Below are 20,878 nucleotides of genomic sequence, written 5' to 3'. Positions count from 1 at the left end.
CTCTTCTCAACCCCTCTCAAGCTTGAGAAGTTTAATTGGTATGGTTTTTTTAAATGCTATTGAAGTTAATTGGTGAATAGTAGTGAAGAGTTACATAATTTAATAAATGCTATAGAAGTTAATTTCCATTTATGTTTAAATTCTAATGGTTTTTATGTAATTTCTCTCTCTCACTCAAGAAATGGTCATACTCATGAACCATTCTCAATCCAAATGAAGCTTTTCATAAAGCCTTTCCTTAATCCAAGATTAAGCTATGCTTGAGGCCAAATTAATGGCTTTTTGCTATGCTTTTAGTTTATGCACATTGATAATTCAATCCATTATGGATTGATGGCCCAATTAGAGACCATTCTAATTGTTTTCTTAATGATCCAATTAGAGACCATTATGGATTGATGATCCAATTAGAGACCATTCTAATTATTTCTTTAATAATGAGCTTTATCCCTTAGAAAAAAATTGAGATTTATCAGTCATAGTAGCGGAGCTATGGCAAAATTTTTATAGAAATTACGCATAAAATAAATTCATTCAAAGTATAAAAAGAGGAATTCCTACCATATTCTAGGAACTATCATCCTAGATTAATTAAAAGAATTTTATTATGCATGGAGATGTGGATGTTGCATGTAGATGTAGATGTATGGATGTGAGTGTGAATGTGGAGGTGGATGTATGCATGGGACGTGGATGTATGCATGTAGAAATAGATGTGTAGATGAGGATGTAAATGGAGATGTGGATGGATGCATGTAGATGTAGATGTATAGATGTAGATGTGGATGTGGAGGTGGATGGATGCATGTAGATGTAGATGTATAGATGTAGATGGGAATGGAGATATGGATGTATGCATGTAGATGTAGTTGTGAATGGAGATGTATATGTATACATGTAGATGTAGATGTATAGATGTAGATGTGGATGTGGATGGGGGATGTATGCATGTAGATGTAGGTGTATAGACGTAGATGTGGATGTAGAGGTGGATGTATGCATGTAGATGTAGATGTATAGATGTGGATGTGAATGTGGAGTGGATGTATGCATGTAGATGTAGATGTATGGAGGCGAATGTGAATGTGGATGTGGATGTATGCATAGGGATGTAGATGTATGCATGTAGATGTGAATGTACGCATATAGTTGTGGATGTATGGATGTGAATATACGATTGTGATGTGAGGGAATCTGAAGTGATGAGATGGAAATGATGTGATGGAATGAGTATACATATAAATGGAATATGGAATAAGTAATGTAGATTGAGGAGGGATAATGTGGAAAAATGAAAGTTAAAATAGAAATTGTATTGTAAACTGTTTGTAAATGCTGTTTGTAAATGCTGTCTGTAAATGATTGTTTTATGTCAAGAATGCTGGGGGGAGCATTTTGACCGTCTTGTGATTAAGGTCATGATGAGGAAGTTGCAACTGCTGACGGGGAGTCAATGAAGGACGTCTCGCGTAGCAAGGTCGGCCGAGGTCTTGACCAGCCTCGGTGCGATTAAAATGGTGAGCTTCCGGTACGGTGGATGAGGGGCCAAGGAAGCGGCCTATGCGTGAAGCGCTAGGTTACCTGCGAAGGATCCTAGAGGGTGCTGACCATACGGTGCTCGGGCTCTGGGTCGCCTAGGATACCCACGCGTGCGTTGAGGAAGATATTGGAACAGAGTTGGAGTTGTTTTCTGAAATCGAGCATGGATCTGGTTGATTGACCTTGCTGGTCTTCAATGGATGAGTCCATGGCTCCTTATATGGATCTGTTGGTTGATCTTCCTGATCTTCAACGAGAGTCCATCATGTTAAGTGATTATATTGCCAAGTATTATGGGCTAGGAACTATCGAAACGGCTCCTGAGCGTTCTAGTTGCCAATGATGCCATAGATACTCTGATGAAGGAATGATGGGAAATTAAGAATCAATTGGATAAATTGGAAGATGGTGATCAATGATACTATGGTTTTATTAAAGGATTGTTTTAAACTGGTTGAATCTGGTTGAAAAAGGCAATTTCATATTGGGTGTGTGAGTGGTGTGACTAGTTTTATTTTGCATGAACATCCGGCTAGGGGGCCTTGGAACTCTTTTCCTTGGTACCCGGGACAAAACCTAACCAAATTAAAAATTGGATCCCATCACTACAGTGGTTGGGCGGTTGGCTAATCCATGGGACTGGATGGGGTTAGGCTGGACTGATGGATCCGTAAATCGAGACTCAAACTTTTGTTTTTACGATAGAAAAAAATAAATAAATCCCGGACAGAAACTGTTCTATGGATAGGAATCAACGGCTGTGCCTCTTGAATGGGGAAAAAAGCGTTGATCCCAATGATCCAAGTGCAAGTTTCTTCCTTGAACTGACTAAGTATCTTATAGATGTAATCGGATCATCTCGATCAGAAATGATCTTGACTACGTTAGAGTAAAAAGTTATCCTGGTGGAATCGCCCGTGCTTTCCGGTAAAGGAAGTTTTTCCGGGTTCGGTTTTGGAACAACCGACGACGGATTAGTCTCTTATCCGGATATCCGTGGGCGAGGCCCCGAGTGTGGGACCCCTGTCCCGCGCGAGAAGCGCTACTTCCGCTGCCAGTACCCTGAATCCGTTGCTCGGTGGGAACAGGGATCTACAGTTGGTATCAGAGCCTTTGGTTAATAAAGATCAACTGAGAAGACAAATATGTCAAAAATTTATCAAGACACACAAAAAGGTTATAATTGTGTGATATAATTCATACAATTTGATATTCGTAATTTTGGTAATTGGGTCTTCAGATGGAAGTACCGCAATTATATAGAAACCCTGACTTGCTTGAGGCCTAGACATGATAGTATTTACCTTATAATTCCAAGGGCCGTGACTACCCGTATATACCGAGAGTATACTGCAGCTCTTTACTGACAGTATATACGAGTAAATCTAAGACTTGAAATTATAAGCGTTAATGCTATCTAGATGATGATTTCGAATGTGATTGATATGATTTTTAATTTTGTTTGAGAATGAATGAATTGATTTGGATTCTGATTGAAAATGCTGATTGAAAAAATGTTGATTTTTAAAAATTAGTTGAAATATAATCAAACCACAATGAGGGGGAATGGGACGAGTCCCTGTGATGATATTCATAACTAGAATGATGATAACGAATTCAGCAAATCACTATGAGATTAGTGGGTTGTGCTGTCAGATTGCTACTGTTAATACTTGACCGGTAGATCAAGTTAAGGGATGTCAAATTGAGAACTTGCTTGACTGAAATTTCCGTGTGGAGGAATGTTCCGAAGGAAACTTTTCGGTCTAATATCATGTTAAAGATATGAATGATATAATCTGAATGAATTGTTATTTAATGATGAGTTCTATATAAGGGATATTTATCCCAGTGTTCTGTTGGGTTGACCAGAATATAAGCAACCCCAGAATAAAAATTGGATCTTAAGAATAAGAGCTGTCCTCTACCTTGCGAGATGAGGACATCTCGCACTTTTTAAGTGGGGTAGGATGTAAGATTCCTCCCGAGCCTTCGAGGTATATAGGAGTAAGAATCTCCCTTTCGGATCTTATAATTATTCCCTCTCTAAAATAAAAGAAAGTTTCTGTTTAAAAAAAGGAATACCCTTTTCCTCAAATACTTCTCAGGAGTCACGCCTATTTTAAGGATTTAGAACAATGAGTTTAGAAGTGAGAATCGGTGTTTTGGATACCAAGGTTTTGGTTTTCATTGGAGTATGGCCCAAAAGAAGTTCTTTATCTCTTGGGGAGTATAAGAAGTTATCCCCCAGATATTGTGATCCTTATATCTGAATTCAATGAAAGTAGGTGACTTAGCCTACAAGTTTCTTTTATCTCCTCATCTCAAAATTCTTAATGCCTTCTATAGAAAAATGTGTCAAACACAAATCATGGAAAGACGGTAAAACTTCAGTGGTAAGTTACCGTTGGCTTCTAAGTTACGCTAGCTCCTTTCTTTATATAAGTCGTAACTTTTACTTGTCGCTCACAGTAATCTTACTCCCATCAATCTCCTTTCTTTCTTAATCTCCTTCATGGCTTGGCAACAGGAATTAGTTTTATCCCTGATGATTTCTCACCTTCAAGACGCAAGAGAGTCTGTGAAGAAAGACTTTATAGAACAGTATGAGCGCTCACTTTTTCCTCACCTAGGAACTTCTGTAGCGCAGACCAAATGGCGGACCTATCAAAACATAACTAGGGTAACACCCTGGGGTCAGCAACACTTTCGTAACAATGTCCGCTTGGCCATGGTTATTGAAGCTTTGGGTCCCCGATACTACTGTGTCATGAGATCAAGGCATCTTGGGTTTTCTGAGCGGGTCTTCTTACTGGCGTGTTTTCTTCCTCATGAGAAGATATGCCTTTACCCCGTTTTTGGCTTGCCTCTCAGAGGTCCTTTTGTTAGATCACCTCATACCACTGAGATAGGTGCGGCAATAACCAGCAGAATCATTCCCATAGATGAGTTACCCTATACTTGTGCAGCTTGTGAGGACTGCTTTTGTGACCATATGATGGACGGGCTTATGGAAGTGTAAAGAGTTTCTCTATCTTTACTGTATAAGTTCCGAGAATGAATAAAGTTTAAATCTTGTTCTTATTCTGAATCTTGCTCTCTTTAAGACTTTTCTTGGTGGTTAATCTTGATTAAAATTTTTCTCTAAATCTCATATTCGTGCATCTTGTAAAATTATCCCAGTTTGCGAGATGAGGACATCTCGCATTTTTTAAGTGGGGTAGAATGTAAGATTCCTCCCCCAACCCCTTTTTGATGTCTAGTATCTTCCCCTGTAATCAATCCCTCTTCAGAAATATAAAGGTCTTGTTCTAACTGTTTTAGCCTAGAGAGAGAAAAATATGCTAGAGAGAGAATATTCAGATTATGAATATTTTTGGATAGAAAATTAACTCATCCTATTAAAATAAGTTCCCCTGAAATAGAAATTCAAAAAGAATTTTCCAATGTGCAATTGGAATTAATTGGAAATAAGTATAAAGAACCTTAGTCTAAGGGTCTAGATTTTCAGAAATTTTTAGATTATGGTCCAATTAAGGTTCCTATGGGCCAATAGCATCAATCCATGTGTAGGGAGGAGATAAATCCAATTTGTAAAAGAAGATACCCAAAAATGAGTAAATGCTCACATAAGATGAAGAGTTGAAAATGTACAAGGTTTATTAGTAAATAAACACATATGTAAGGAAGGGGAGTTCTTTAAAGGAGGTGCATATTTCACATAAGATGAAGAGTTGAAAATGTACAAGGTTTATTAGTAAATAAACACATATGTAAGGAAGGGGAGTTCTTTAAAGGAGGTGCATATTTCACATAAGATGAAGAGTTGAAAATGTACAAGGTTTATTAGTAAAAAAACTATGACACATATGTAAGGAAGAGGAGTTCTTTAAAGGAGGTGCATATTTCACATAAGATGAAGAGTTGAAAATGTACAAGGTTTATTAGTAAAAAACTATGAGCAATAAAATTTTGACACATATGTAAGGAAGGGGAATTCTTTAAAGGAGGTACATATTTCACATGCTTGAATGAGTTTTAAACTCAAAAATAATGTGATATTTTTATCTCTCATCTCTCTTGAACCAAACCAAATCAAAATGAAACCAAACCGAATCAAAAAGTAACCAAACTAGGTCCAAATCTAGTCCAAATTCAACCAAACTGACTTGGAAAATTCTAGAATCAGTTTGTTTGGTTAGGAGCTCAAATTTTCCTATAAATAGAAGCCTTCCCTTGTTGAAAAAAATATAGTGTCTTATGCTTTGTCACTCTACTCCACCTAAGCCAAAATATATAGTGTCTTATGCTTTGTTACTCTACTCCACCTAAGCCAAATTAGATAGAGTCTTATGCTTGTTACTCTACTCCACCTAAGCCAAAATATAGAGTGTCTTATGCATTGTTACTCTACTCTACCTAAGCCAAGAGTTGTGAATTCTTTAATAATTCACTAGTTTTTTATACTTCTCTCTTTCTTCAATCCCCATTGGTGGCTCCATCAACATACTAAACCAATTGATTGGTTGGGGGCCTCTACCGTGAATAAAGAATCAAGCAAATTATAAGGTAAGTATATTGAATTTTGATCTTTCTATAATTCTCAATGATTCTCTCTTCTCAACCCCTCTCAAGCTTGAGAAGTTTAATTGGTATGGTTTTTTTAAATGCTATTGAAGTTAATTGGTGAATAGTAGTGAAGAGTTACATAATTTAATAAATGCTATAGAAGTTAATTTCCATTTATGTTTAAATTCTAATGGTTTTTATGTAATTTCTCTCTCTCACTCAAGAAATGGTCATACTCATGAACCATTCTCAATCCAAATGAAGCTTTTCATAAAGCCTTTCCTTAATCCAAGATTAAGCTATGCTTGAGGCCAAATTAATGGCTTTTTGCTATGCTTTTAGTTTATGCACATTGATAATTCAATCCATTATGGATTGATGGCCCAATTAGAGACCATTCTAATTGTTTTCTTAATGATCCAATTAGAGACCATTATGGATTGATGATCCAATTAGAGACCATTCTAATTATTTCTTTAATAATGAGCTTTATCCCTTAGAAAAAAATTGAGATTTATCAGTCATAGTAGCGGAGCTATGGCAAAATTTTTATAGAAATTACGCATAAAATAAATTCATTCAAAGTATAAAAAGAGGAATTCCTACCATATTCTAGGAACTATCATCCTAGATTAATTAAAAGAATTTTATTATGCATGGAGATGTGGATGTTGCATGTAGATGTAGATGTATGGATGTGAGTGTGAATGTGGAGGTGGATGTATGCATGGGACGTGGATGTATGCATGTAGAAATAGATGTGTAGATGAGGATGTAAATGGAGATGTGGATGGATGCATGTAGATGTAGATGTATAGATGTAGATGTGGATGTGGAGGTGGATGGATGCATGTAGATGTAGATGTATAGATGTAGATGGGAATGGAGATATGGATGTATGCATGTAGATGTAGTTGTGAATGGAGATGTATATGTATACATGTAGATGTAGATGTATAGATGTAGATGTGGATGTGGATGGGGGATGTATGCATGTAGATGTAGGTGTATAGACGTAGATGTGGATGTAGAGGTGGATGTATGCATGTAGATGTAGATGTATAGATGTGGATGTGAATGTGGAGTGGATGTATGCATGTAGATGTAGATGTATGGAGGCGAATGTGAATGTGGATGTGGATGTATGCATAGGGATGTAGATGTATGCATGTAGATGTGAATGTACGCATATAGTTGTGGATGTATGGATGTGAATATACGATTGTGATGTGAGGGAATCTGAAGTGATGAGATGGAAATGATGTGATGGAATGAGTATACATATAAATGGAATATGGAATAAGTAATGTAGATTGAGGAGGGATAATGTGGAAAAATGAAAGTTAAAATAGAAATTGTATTGTAAACTGTTTGTAAATGCTGTTTGTAAATGCTGTCTGTAAATGATTGTTTTATGTCAAGAATGCTGGGGGGAGCATTTTGACCGTCTTGTGATTAAGGTCGTGATGAGGAAGTTGCAACTGCTGACGGGGAGTCAATGAAGGACGTCTCGCGTAGCAAGGTCGGCCGAGGTCTTGACCAGCCTCGGTGCGATTAAAATGGTGAGCTTCCGGTACGGTGGATGAGGGGCCAAGGAAGCGGCCTATGCGTGAAGCGCTAGGTTACCTGCGAAGGATCCTAGAGGGTGCTGACCATACGGTGCTCGGGCTCTGGGTCGCCTAGGATACCCACGCGTGCGTCGAGGAAGATATTGGAACAGAGTTGGAGTTGTTTTCTGAAATCGAGCATGGATCTGGTTGATTGACCTTGCTGGTCTTCAATGGATGAGTCCATGGCTCCTTATATGGATCTGTTGGTTGATCTTGCTGATCTTCAACGAGAGTCCATCATGTTAAGTGATTATATTGCCAAGTATTATGGGCTAGGAACTATCGAAACGGCTCCTGAGCGTTCTAGTTGCCAATGATGCCATAGATACTCTGATGAAGGAATGATGGGAAATTAAGAATCAATTGGATAAATTGGAAGATGGTGATCAATGATACTATGGTTTTATTAAAGGATTGTTTTAAACTGGTTGAATCTGGTTGAAAAAGGCAATTTCATATTGGGTGTGTGAGTGGTGTGACTAGTTTTATTTTGCATGAACATCCGGCTAGGGGGCCTTGGAACTCTTTTCCTTGGTACCCGGGACAAAACCTAACCAAATTAAAAATTGGATCCCATCACTACAGTGGTTGGGCGGTTGGCTAATCCATGGGACTGGATGGGGTTAGGCTGGACTGATGGATCCGTAAATCGAGACTCAAACTTTTGTTTTTACGATAGAAAAAAATAAATAAATCCCGGACAGAAACTGTTCTATGGATAGGAATCAACGGCTGTGCCTCTTGAATGGGGAAAAAAGCGTTGATCCCAATGATCCAAGTGCAAGTTTCTTCCTTGAACTGACTAAGTATCTTATAGATGTAATCGGATCATCTCGATCAGAAATGATCTTGACTACGTTAGAGTAAAAAGTTATCCTGGTGGAATCGCCCGTGCTTTCCGGTAAAGGAAGTTTTTCCGGGTTCGGTTTTGGAACAACCGACGACGGATTAGTCTCTTATCCGGATATCCGTGGGCGAGGCCCCGAGTGTGGGACCCCTGTCCCGCGCGAGAAGCGCTACTTCCGCTACCAGTACCCTGAATCCGTTGCTCGGTGGGAACAGGGATCTTACATTTTGCATCAACTTTGATTAAAAACCTCGAGTTGCCTGAAAAAGTTGATGTTTTGCAAGCATCAACTCGATTTGCAAAACATCAACTTTTAGCCTAAAAGTTGATCGTTAATACAAAACAACATCTTTTGTGGAAAAGTTGATGTTTTGCATAACAATGATGCAAAACATCAAGTTTTGTAAAAAAAAGTTGATCTTTTGCATAGAAAGTTAATGTTTTCCATATAAAGTTGATGTTTTGCATCAACTTAGTGCAAAATATCAATTTTTCATAAAAGTTGATGTTTTGTATCAAGTTGATGCAAAACATCAACTCTTAGCTGAGAAGTCCTTGCCTGATATTTTACAAAAAAGTATTTTGAAAAGTATAGACTTTTGTTTCTTAAAGTGAGCTTTTTCATGCTTTCTAAACTCATTTAATTACTAAAATTACCATTTTAATCCCTTTTTGTCACATCAAGGACACATCTTCTTTAAAAATAAGTTTGTAATTATTTTTTAAAATTAGATAATTTTTAAATAGCTTATTCTTGGTATTATAAAATTTATCTATACATAAAGAACTCTTTTAAAAAAGTCTCTATTATCAATTAAGAAACTCCAATACTCAAGAGCTTAAAAATGGATTTTAATACCACTCTCATAAAGAGCCAAAGTAGGGTTTTATAATTAATAGTTGTATCAAGATAACACTTTTGTAATATATTTATATAAATAGATAATAGTTGTATCAAGATAATAGTTGTAATTAAGATAATAGTTGTATCAAGATAACACTTTTGTAATATATTTATATAAATAGATAATTTTTTATAGTAGCACATCCTCAATCATGCTAGCATGGCAGATAAGCCAAGGAGTCTTAGCTTTAAGTGTACACATAAAAGAAAAAAATGTATTTGTGGATAGTAAAGAAGAGGATGCATTGTCTACCTTCTCAGAGGGAAAGGCACATGAACTATTGATGGTGTTGGTATAGATAGCAATGATTATAAGAAACCATAATTATGCTATAAGCTTTATCTTTAGAAAATAGCTTCTTTCTACAGTTGTATTAAATTTTTTCCAGATTGAAGATGGTAATAATAAACATTGTCTCTATTTTGGCATGTTTTTTGAAAACTTATTGTCAGATTTTCAATTATAATGTCAAAAAGTAAGCAAAACGAAGTCTTTTTTTCATGTCGATTTTTGTAAGAAACGTGTAAATTACCCAAAATATTATCATTTTTTGAAAGTGTTGTACGCATGCACAAACCACTTTTCAAAAAGAGGTAGAAAGTTAACCTTTTTTATGGAATCTTTGAAAGATGCCAAATGTTTCTCGTTTTCAGGAAATATTGCCAATTTTCTCCACAACAGTGTTTATAGTTTGTGCTTCACACACAAAATAATAGACCAATGTATGTTTGTGGATGGCGTTACTTTGTAGTTTGTTCTTCCTATTATAATGAAAGATTGCATAACCGAAGACATTAAGATTGACATTTATAAGATCAATGGTAAGATAGATTTCTTCAAAGGAGATGTAATGTAGCAAAACTAATGTACAAAATATGTAAATAATGGGCCATGGGCAAGGCTACTTACTATAAATAGGGCCTTGGGTGCATTGTAGAGATCTTTTGATCATTCTTATATTGGACACATACATGTACTCTTGGCTCCTTTCATGGAGATGGCCTTTCATGGTCTAGGGCTCAAGGCAAGCTTGATAGCCATCCTCATGGTGAGAGGTTAAATCAATTAGGCCTTATGCACATACATTCTTTGCTACATGTGCATGTGGATTTCTTCTCTTTTCATCATAATCACATGGATTTCTCATATGTGTTTGATGCTCATCAAATGGATGCTAGATGTGAGCTTTATGTGTTGACTTCTTTGATATTTGGTCTAGATCTATTTCAATTGGTATCAGAGCTTTGATTTTGATTCACTTTCTTGGAATTTTTTGTGAAAATTTCTAAGTTTTCTTAATTTTCTTGATCAAGAAGATGGAGAAATGGGAAAACTGGATGGTTGAATCTTTTAATATTTATTGTTCTAACCTTTTTGGGACCATGGGTTTGATTGGGATCATTTTTTGGGGTAGCCGCTCCAAATTTTGAAAAAGGTAGGACCAAAATTGGGAAAAATGTACTAATCTTAATTAGGGATGTTAATCAAAACGTTTTCTCTGTAATCCCTTTCCTGTGTGCAAGCTTCCATGGCCATAGCACACATTTCGAGCCAATTGTTGTTGCCATTTCTTGGGGTAATCATTAAGCAAGGTATATAGATCCTCTATTACATGCTTGATGTGGTGGAGAGCAATGTCAAGCCATCCCTGAAAGTTATCATCATCGGTCATGGAAGACATGGAAGGGGAGGAGTTAGTGGAGCATGGCAACATTGATGCAATGGAGGAGTTTGAAGATCAATTGATTGTGACAAGCACTCATAAAAGCACTTCTCCATCAATGGGTCAAGCTTCAAAAAAAAAATTGAAGAGGCTAATATGGGAGGCACTCATAAGCATACATCTCAAGGTGTACAAGCCATTTCAAATGATACCCTCTTGCATCAATGACTTGTTAAAATACTTGATTTCAAGCCACTTATGAAGAGGTTGGATGTTATCAACCATACCTTGAATATGAGGTTTGAATTCATGCCTACCAAGATTGGGGCTATCAAAGACCAATTGGAGCAACACCATCAAGATGCTATTGGTGGTATGCATGGGAGCAAGCAACATATGCACAAGGCTTCTCATGGTGGTTATAAGGAAGCCAAGCAAGCTATGCAAGAGGCTTGTCATGGTGGTCACAAGGAAGGCAAGAAAACTATGCAAGAGGCTTTTACAAGGGCTACCTATGAGATTCCTACAAAGAATGCTTCAAGTGTATTCATGGTGGAGGCTAGAAGACCTCTCATGAGGGAAATGAAGTCTACATTCTTCCAAGCCGGTCCCTCTCGACTACATGGGAAAGCAACATACATATTGGTCTACACATTTGGAACCTACCCTTGGAGAACCTAAAAAAATATTTTCACTTTCCAAGGAAAATAAATCTTCTATGCTTGAAAAGGAGTTGTATGCTGATGGTGATGTGGTTGACCATGATTGGAAACATATGTCATTCACCGAAAGGCAAAGGGCAACTCATGATGCATGGATGGAAATGCCTAACTTTCTTAAGAGGGAGTACAAGGATTTTGCACAATTCTTGATATCATATGTGCAAATGCAAAGGTACAAACCCGGATTTGAGGCCTTGAGAATGGCACCACTGCCATTCCTTGAATGTAAGCAAGAGTGGCACTGATGCCATTCTCCCCATGAACTAGTGGTGCCATTCTAAAGGCCTCCATGAAATGATAGGAGGCCTTAAGAATGGCACCACTACCATTATTCCTAGAATGTAAGGGAGAATGGCACCACTGCCATTCTTCCTTGAATGTAAGGGAGAATGGCATTTCGTGCCATTCTCCCCTTCAAGGTGATGGCAGGACTTGATAATGGAAGCCACTACTATTCTTTCCTGAAAATAAGGGGGAATGGTAGTGGTGCCATTCTACCCCTCAAGATGATGGGATTTGAGGCCTTGAGAATGGCACTACTGCCATTCTTCCTTGCATTCAAGGAAGAATGGCAATGGTACCATTCTCCCCTTCAAGGTGACTGATGGGAGGCCTTGAGAATGGCACCACTGCTATTCCTTGAATGTAAGGGAAAATGGCACCACTACCATTCTCCCCATGAAGTGATAGGAGGCCTTGAGAATGGCACCATTGTCATTCTTCCTAGAATGTAAGGGAGAATGGCACCACTGCCATTCTTCCTTGAATGTAAGGGAGAATGGCATGTTGTTCCATTCTCCCCCTCAAGGCGATGGGAAGACTTGAGGATTAAAGCCACTGACATTCTTTCCTAAAAGTAAGGGGGAGTGGCAGTGGTGCCCTTCTACCCCTCAAGATGATGGGATGTGAGGCCTTGAGAATGGCACCATTGCTATTCTTCCTTACCATTCTTCCTTGCATTCAAGAAAGAATGGTAGTGGTGCCATTCTCCCCTTCAAAGTAAGTGATGGGGGAGGCCTTGAGAATGGCACCACTGCCATTCCTTGAATGTAAGGGAGAATGGCATCACTGCCATTCTCCCCACCACCAATGAAGTGATAGGAGGCCTTGAGAATGGCACCACTGCCATTCTTCCTAGAATCTAAGGGAGAATGGCACCACTACCATTCTTCCTTGAATGTAAGGGAGAACGGCATGTCGTGCCATTCTCCCCTTCAAGGTGATTGCAGGACTTGACAATGGCAGCCAATGCCATTCTTCCCTGAATGTAAGAGGGAATGGCAGTGGTGCCATTCTACCCCTCAAGATGATGGGATGTGAGACCTTGAGAATGTCACCATTGCCATTCCTTCTTGAATGTAAGGGAGAATGGCACTAGTGCCATTCTCCCCATGAAGTGATAGGAGGCCTTAAGAATGGCACCACTCCTGTTCTTCTAGAATGCAAGGGATAATGGCACCACTGCCATTCTTCCTTGAATGTAAGGGAGAATGGCATGTCATGCCATTCTCCCCTTCAATGTGATGAGAGGATTTGAGAATGGAAGCCGCTGCCATTCTTTCCTGAAAGTAAGGGGGAATGGCAATGGTGCCAATTTATCCCTCAAGATGATGGGATGTGAGGCCTTCATCTAATTGCACCACTGCCATTCTTCCGTGCTATTTTTCCTCGCATTCAAGGAAGAATGGCAGTGGTGCTATTCTCCCGTTCAAGGTGATTGAAGGGAGGCCTTGAGAATGGCACCACTACCATTCCTTGAATATAAGGGAGAATGGCACCACTGCCATTCTTCCTAGAATGTAAGGGAGAATGGCATGGCGTGCCATTCTCCCCCTTAAGGCAATGAGAGGACTTGAGAATTGAAGCCACTGCATTCTTCCCTGAAAGTAAGGGGGAATGGCAGTGGTGCCATTCTACCCCTCAAGATGATGGGATGTGAGGCCTTGAGAATGGCACTGCCATTATTCCTTGCTATTCTTCCTTACATTCAAGGAAGAATCGTAGTGGTGCCATTCTCCCCTTCAAAGTGAGTGATAGGAGGCCTTGAGAATGGCACCATTGCCATTCTCCCCATGAAGTGATAGAAGGCCTTGAGAATGTCTAGGTTTTTGAATCCCCCTAGACAGTCACTTTCATTGGTAGCTTGGGTGTAAGGATCACCCCTCAACACAAGTTCTTCCTAGAATATAAGGGATAATGGCACCACTTCCATTCTTCCTTGAATGTAAGGGAGAACGGCATGTCGTGCCTATCTCCCCTTGAAGGTGATTGGAGGACTTAAGAATGGCAGCCATTGCCATTCTTCCCTGAAAGTAAGGGGGAATGGCAGTGGTGCCATTGTACCACTCAAGATGATGGAATGTGAGGCCTTGAGAATCTCTTCGCTACCATTCCTTCTTGAATGTAAGGGAGAATGGCACTGGTGCCATTCTCCCCATGAAGTGATAGGAGGCCTTGAGAATGTCACCACTTCCATTCTTCCTAGAATGTAAGGGAGAATGGCACCACTACCATTTTTCCTCGAATGCAAGGGAGAATGGCAGTCGTGCCATTCTCCCCTTAAAGCTGATGGGAGGACTTGAGAATGGAAGCCACTGCCATTCTTCCTTGAAAGTAAGGGGGAATGTTAGTGGTGCCATTCTACCCCTCAATATGATGGGATGTGAGGCCTTGAGAATGGCACCACCGCCATTCTTCCTTGCATTCAAGGAAGAATGGCAGTGGTGCCATTCTCAACTTCAAGGAGATGGGATGGGAGGCATTGACAATGGCACCACTGCCATCTTCCTTGCATTCAAGGAAGAATGAAATTTGTGCCATTCTCCCCTTCAAGGTGAGTGATGGGAGGCCTTGAGAATGGCACCACTATCATTTTTCCTAAAATGTATGGAAAAATGGCACCACTACCATTCTTCCTTGAATCTAAGGGAGAATGGCATGTCATTCCATTCTCCTCAATGGCATGTCGTGCCATTCTCCTCTTCAAGGTGGTGGGAGGATTTGAGAATGGTAGCCACTACCATTCTTCCCTGAAAGTAAGGGGGAATGGCAGCGGTGCCATTCTACCCCTCAAGATGATGGGATGTGAGGCCACTACCATTCCTTGAATGTAAGGGGGAATGGCAATGGTGCCATTATCCCCATGAAGTGATAGGAGGCCTTGAGAATGGCACCACTACCATTCTTACTAGAATGTAAGGAAGAATGGCACCAGTGCCATTCTTCCTTGAATGTAAGGGAGAATGGCATGTTGTGCCATTCTCCCCTTCAAGGTGATGGGAGGACTTGAGAATGAAGGCCATTGCCATTATTCCTTGAAAGTAAGGGGGAATGGCAGTGGTGCTTTTCTACTCCTCAAGATGATGGCATTTGAGGCCTTGAGAATGGCACCATTGTCATTCCTTGAATGTAAGAGAGAACGGCACTGGTGCCATTCTCCCCATGAAGTGATAGGAGGCCTTGAGAATGACACCACTACCACTCTTCCTAGAATGTAACGGAGAATGGCACCACTGCCATTCTTCCTTGAATGTAAGGGAGAATGGCATGTCGTGCCATTATCCCCTTTAAGGTGATGGAAGGACCTCGGGGGGTGCACTATATGGAAGCCCCTCCTACGACGTGCGTTCAAGGGGTATTTAAAAAACCCCTTATCTGTGAATTTTGAGCTGATAAAACTACCCCTTTTTCTTTATAGACTTACGGGTATTTTTCCAAAGTACAATTAAAATACCCCTCTTGTAATTGTATTTCTGTAAATTTACCCAATATTTTGGATTAAAAAAACCCCACCTAATGATCGCACGTGGTAGACTTACATTTTTTGAGGTGCACCCCCCGAGGGAAGGACTTGAGAATGGAAGCCACTATCATTCTAATTTGAAAGTACGAGAGAATGGTAGTGGTGCCATTCTACCCCTCAAAATGATGGGGTCATGCATTGACAATGGCACCACTACCATTCTTCCTTGAATGCAAGGAAGAATGGTAGTGGTGCCATTCTCCCTTTTAACGTGAGTGATGGGAGGCCTTGAGAATGGCACCACTGTCATTCCTTGGGTGTAAACGAGAATGGCAGTGGTGCAAAGAATGGCACTACTCCCATTCCTTGAATGTAAGGGAGAATGGCACCATTCTCCCCATGAAGTGATAGAAGGCCTTGAGAATGGCACCACTCCCATTCTTCCTAGAATGTAAGGGAGAATGGCACCACTACCATTCTTACTTGAATGCAAGGGAGACTCAAGATGATGAGATGTGAGACCTTGAGAATGGCACCACTGCCATTCTTCCTTAGATTCAAAGAATATTGGCAGTGGTGCCATTCTCGGGCCCTTCAAGGTGATGGGACGGGAGGCATTGAGAATGACACCAGTGCCATTCTTCCTTGCATTCAAGGAAGAATGGCAGTGGTGCCATTCTCCCCTTCAAGGTGAGTGATGGGAGGCCTTGAGAATGGCACCACTGCCATTCTTCCTAGAACGTTAAGGAGAATGGCACCACTACCATTCTGCCTTGAATGTAAGGAAGAATGGCATGTCGTGCCATTCTCCTCTTCAAGGTGATGGGAGGACTTGAGAATGGCAAACTGCCATTCTTCCCTGAAAGTAACGGGGAATGGCAGTGGTGCCATTCTACCCCTCAAGATGATGGGATGTGAGGCCTTGGGAATGGCACCATTGCAATTCCTTGAATTTAAGTGAGAATGGCATTGGTGCCATTCTCTCCATGAAGTGATAGGAGGCCTTGAGAATGGCACCACTGCCATTCTTCCTAGAATGTAAGGAAGAATGGCACCACTGCCATTCTTCCTTGAATGTAAGGGAGAATGGCATGTCGTGCCATTCTCCCATTCAAGGTGATGGAGGAGCTTGAGAATGACAGCCACTACCAATCTTTCGTGAAAGTAAGGGGGAATGGCAGTGGTGCTTTTTTATACCTCAAGATGATGGGTGAGGCCTTGAGAATGGCACCACTGCCATTCCTTGAATGTAAGAGAGAATGGCATTGGTGCCATTCTCCCCATGAAGTGATAGGAGGCCTTGTGAATGACACCACTGCCATTCTTTCTAAATGTAAGGGAGAATAGCACCACTGCCATTTTTCCTTGAATGTAAGAGAGAATGGCATGTCGTACTATTCTCCCCTTCAAGGTGATGGGAGGACTTGAGAATGGAAGCCACTGTTGTTCTTCCTTGAAAGTAAGGGGGAATGGTAGTGGTACTATTTACCCCTCGAGATGATGGGATGTGAGGCCTTGACAATGGCACCACTTCCATTCTTCCTTGCATTCAAGAAAGAATGGCAGTGGTGCCATTTTCCCCTTCAAAGCGAGTGATGGGAGACCTTTGAGAATGGCACTACTGCCATTCCTTGGGTGGTTGGCCTCATGTGAGGCCTCAGCAATATTATCTTTACCTTCTTCTTGACTATCTTCTTCCATAAGGTTGACAGAGATCTTCTTCTTGATGTAGCAATCCTTCTCAAAGTGCCCTGGCCTGCCACAAAGGGTGCATTTACCATTTGCTTTGTTTTTTAAGGTACTCTTTGTTGTTGATGTAGACCCTTCGGATATATTCCTTGTGTAGCAGGCCTCATTATGGGAGAAGAGATGGCTTCTTCCATGTTTTTTCTTTATCTTCTTCTCTTCCTCCACCAAAGATGCACTGACATCGACCAAATTTGGAGATGGTAGATTGGTGGGTTTAGTAACTATGTTTCCATAATCTTCCTATGGTGGTAGACTTTTAAGCAGCAAAGCAATGGAAATATCTTCATCAATGTTCATTTTGATACTTACAATTTGAGTTATGAGACTCTTCACATGGTTAAGATGTGCAGCAAGAGTGTCTTTTTTTATCATGTTGAGCTCAAACAGTTGAATGAGTAAGCTAAACTTGGAGCTCCTAGCTTGCACTCCAAAGAGTTTTTTCAACTCTTCCCAAGCTTCAAAGGATGTATCCATTCCATCGATATAATGAATAAATTGATCATTGAGAACCAAAGCTATTATGGCAAGAGTTTTCTCGCCTTTGGACACCCATGTGGCTTTAGCTTCCATGGTGGTTGGAGTTTCCACAAACCCTTCCTCATAAGAGTGAACTTGACCTTAGTTTTCCAAGATGAAATTAGTAGCCTTTAAATTTTTCTATTTTAGTGGAGGTAGCCATGTGCAAAATGTGAGGTAAGGTCTTAGCTCTGAGTAATTGTCCTCAAGGAAATGCCTAATCTCTTTACAAATGTATTTAATTAGTGTTAAACACAATGATTAAGCAACAATGAATGTCAAGCACACTCCCAATAGCATAAAACAATGAATAAACTGATTTGGAATGAGTGTTTGAGGTAAAAAATCAAAGGGATTTTGTAATGTGAAGTGATATAGGGTTGTGGTAGGTGCCTAATGTCAATTGAACCACCAATTTATCCAAGTGATTGAGATTAGGTTTAATTAGACCTTGATTAGTGAGGTTAACTTACTGTTTATATAGTGTAAAAAATAGAGCACTGTTAGAGTATCCGGATGAAGGGGTTAGATTTGGAGTGAGCTCAAATTCTCTTAGGGAAATGCATAACAATGTATTAGTTCTCCACCTCTTGCCTCCAAGAATATCTGTAGGCATGCCTTTTAGGTTGATCTATGAGCCTATTACAATTATAAAAGAGGGCCAATAACCTTTGAGTTTGAACTCTACCAAAAGGATGTTTATGTGTGCATGTGATGGAGCATATCCAACATTCCCTCCTTGATCCATACATGGAACATGAAAACATAATGCAATAGAATAGCTCTACATGAGATAAAAATGCATGAGTCCTAGGTATTTTCTAATCATACCACATCCCTCCAAAGCCCCATCATAACTCCATGAAACATAGTGTCTCATGTGCACTTTCATGAGTTGGACATGGAGACCCAACACTCCCATCAATCTCCCCTTTCAGGGCTACATGGCCACGTGAGAGACAATGTGGGCATAGACATATCACATAACCTACATCATCGGTGGTTAGAGGTGATTTAACATATGGACAATGGAGAGCATTGCATGGCTTTAAAAAGCCCATGATGTCTCTTCATCATCATAAGAGGCATTTACATGGTTGCATAGTGCAACATTTTCTTCAAGTTTAGAAGTGCTAGCAATGTTTGCTGCACCTTCATTGTTATAGCATTTTTTTGCAACACAGATGTCCTAGCTTTCCACATGTTATGCATTGAAGCTTTGGTTTATCCTTATGATAACAATTCTTTGTAAGATGGCCAATCCTACCACAATGAGTGCATTGAGGAGGTTTGACATTCTTCTTTTGAGTGACATATGCTTGATCCATCAACTTCTCTTCAGAGACTACCTGTCGCATTTGTTTCTTTTTATATTCTTTCATAAGAAACAGCGAGTCATGAAAAACGATAACAAAATCATGCAAACGATAACTCAACTCCATTTTTGGAAAAAAGCCCAAAAATATACCTTTTTAAAAAATTTATGGAGACAAAAGACACACTTTCATATCAAAACATTTTTAAAAAAACACTACTTTGTGAAAAAAAATGCATAAAACATTACTTACATTTTACTCTAAACCAAAAAACGTCCAATTAAAAAAAGAATTACAAAAGAGAAGAAACTCTTTCAATCAACTACGAGAGTCATTGGACCTTTTGCTTAAAAATATCAATTATTTTCTGATGCAAGTGTCAAGAAGTTTCTATATCATGCAAATTAAGCATGTTCACACGTCGACAAATTTCACTTTTCTTTGCTTTTTTGCTTGTTTAAGCATCTCTAGATCATACTTTCCCTTGAGCACAGATAAGTTTTGTACCAATACACATTTCTACACTGCTGCATGTTGTACGTAGCGTGTTATCAACAAACTGATAGGTGATAAAATTGACGTTACCTTTAGACCCAATATAATTTGATGAAACTCTTACATGGGATTAGTTCATTGTCTAAGAAAATAAATTTTCTTTGTATACAAAGTTGATCCAATGGTTGAATTTAAACATATTTTGATATTAAGACATGTAAGTTTATGTAGTCCATGGCCATAGAAGAAGTTTATTGATAAAAAAGATATCTCTAGATTTAGATAGAAATCCAACGATCCAAACGGTCAAATTTTAGATAGTAGTGAGTATTATAATTTATCAGTTTACTTTATTTTGATTTAATAGTTCAATTTAGAGTTATAGTCTTTGTAAAAATAGAGTTTTCAGTTTAGATTTTTGAGGCATGAAAATGATAGCAAATGTCGTTTTAAAAAGTGATGGAAATTTGGATTTCACTTTATTGACAAAGTGGATTTTGGAATCACAATTTTCATTAAGACTAACGTTTCTATCGTGACATCGAAATTTTTACTTTTTTAAAAAATTTAATCCATAATGAATGAAAATTTTACTTTTATCAGATGAAAAATTTAGTCTGTCAAAAAATTGTGTCGATGAAAAAAAAATCCGTCAAAAAACTCCAATGGAAAAACTTCCCGTCAAAAAAAATTTATCGACGAAAAAAATCCGTCGAAAAATTCCATCAATGGAATTTTATTTTCGTCAACGCAAATTTCAATCTGTTGATGAAAATTTGGATTCCAAAATCCAAGTGGATTCTAGTATCAAAATTTTTATCGACGAAATTTTTGCCATTGAGAGAAATTTTTGACAGAATTTTTTCGAAGACGAAAATTTTTTACAGAATCTTTTTCATCGACGAAAATTTTTTGATGAAAATTTTTTTGTCAATAGAATTGTTTTTTCGTCCAATAAAAGTGAATTTTTTGCTCATATTTCACTTTTCTTTTATGAAAATTTCACTCTCACAATAGACACGTCAGTGTGTCTGAAATTTTGGATTCTAGAATCTATTTTATCAACAAAGGGAATTTTGGAATCCAAATTTTCATCAATTTTTCAAAACGACAGATGTCATTTTCATGCCTCAAAATTTAACTGTTATAAACTAAAAATTGTGTTTTTTTAAAGACGATAACTCTAAATTGAACTGTTAGATCAA

This window comes from Cibotium barometz, chromosome 37 (assembly GCF_041138505.1).
Source record: "Cibotium barometz isolate CiBa-2024 chromosome 37, ASM4113850v1, whole genome shotgun sequence".
Taxonomy (NCBI): Eukaryota; Viridiplantae; Streptophyta; class Polypodiopsida; order Cyatheales; family Cibotiaceae; genus Cibotium; species Cibotium barometz.
The sequence above is the reverse complement of the archived record's forward strand: the minus strand, read 5'-3'. Positions refer to the sequence as shown.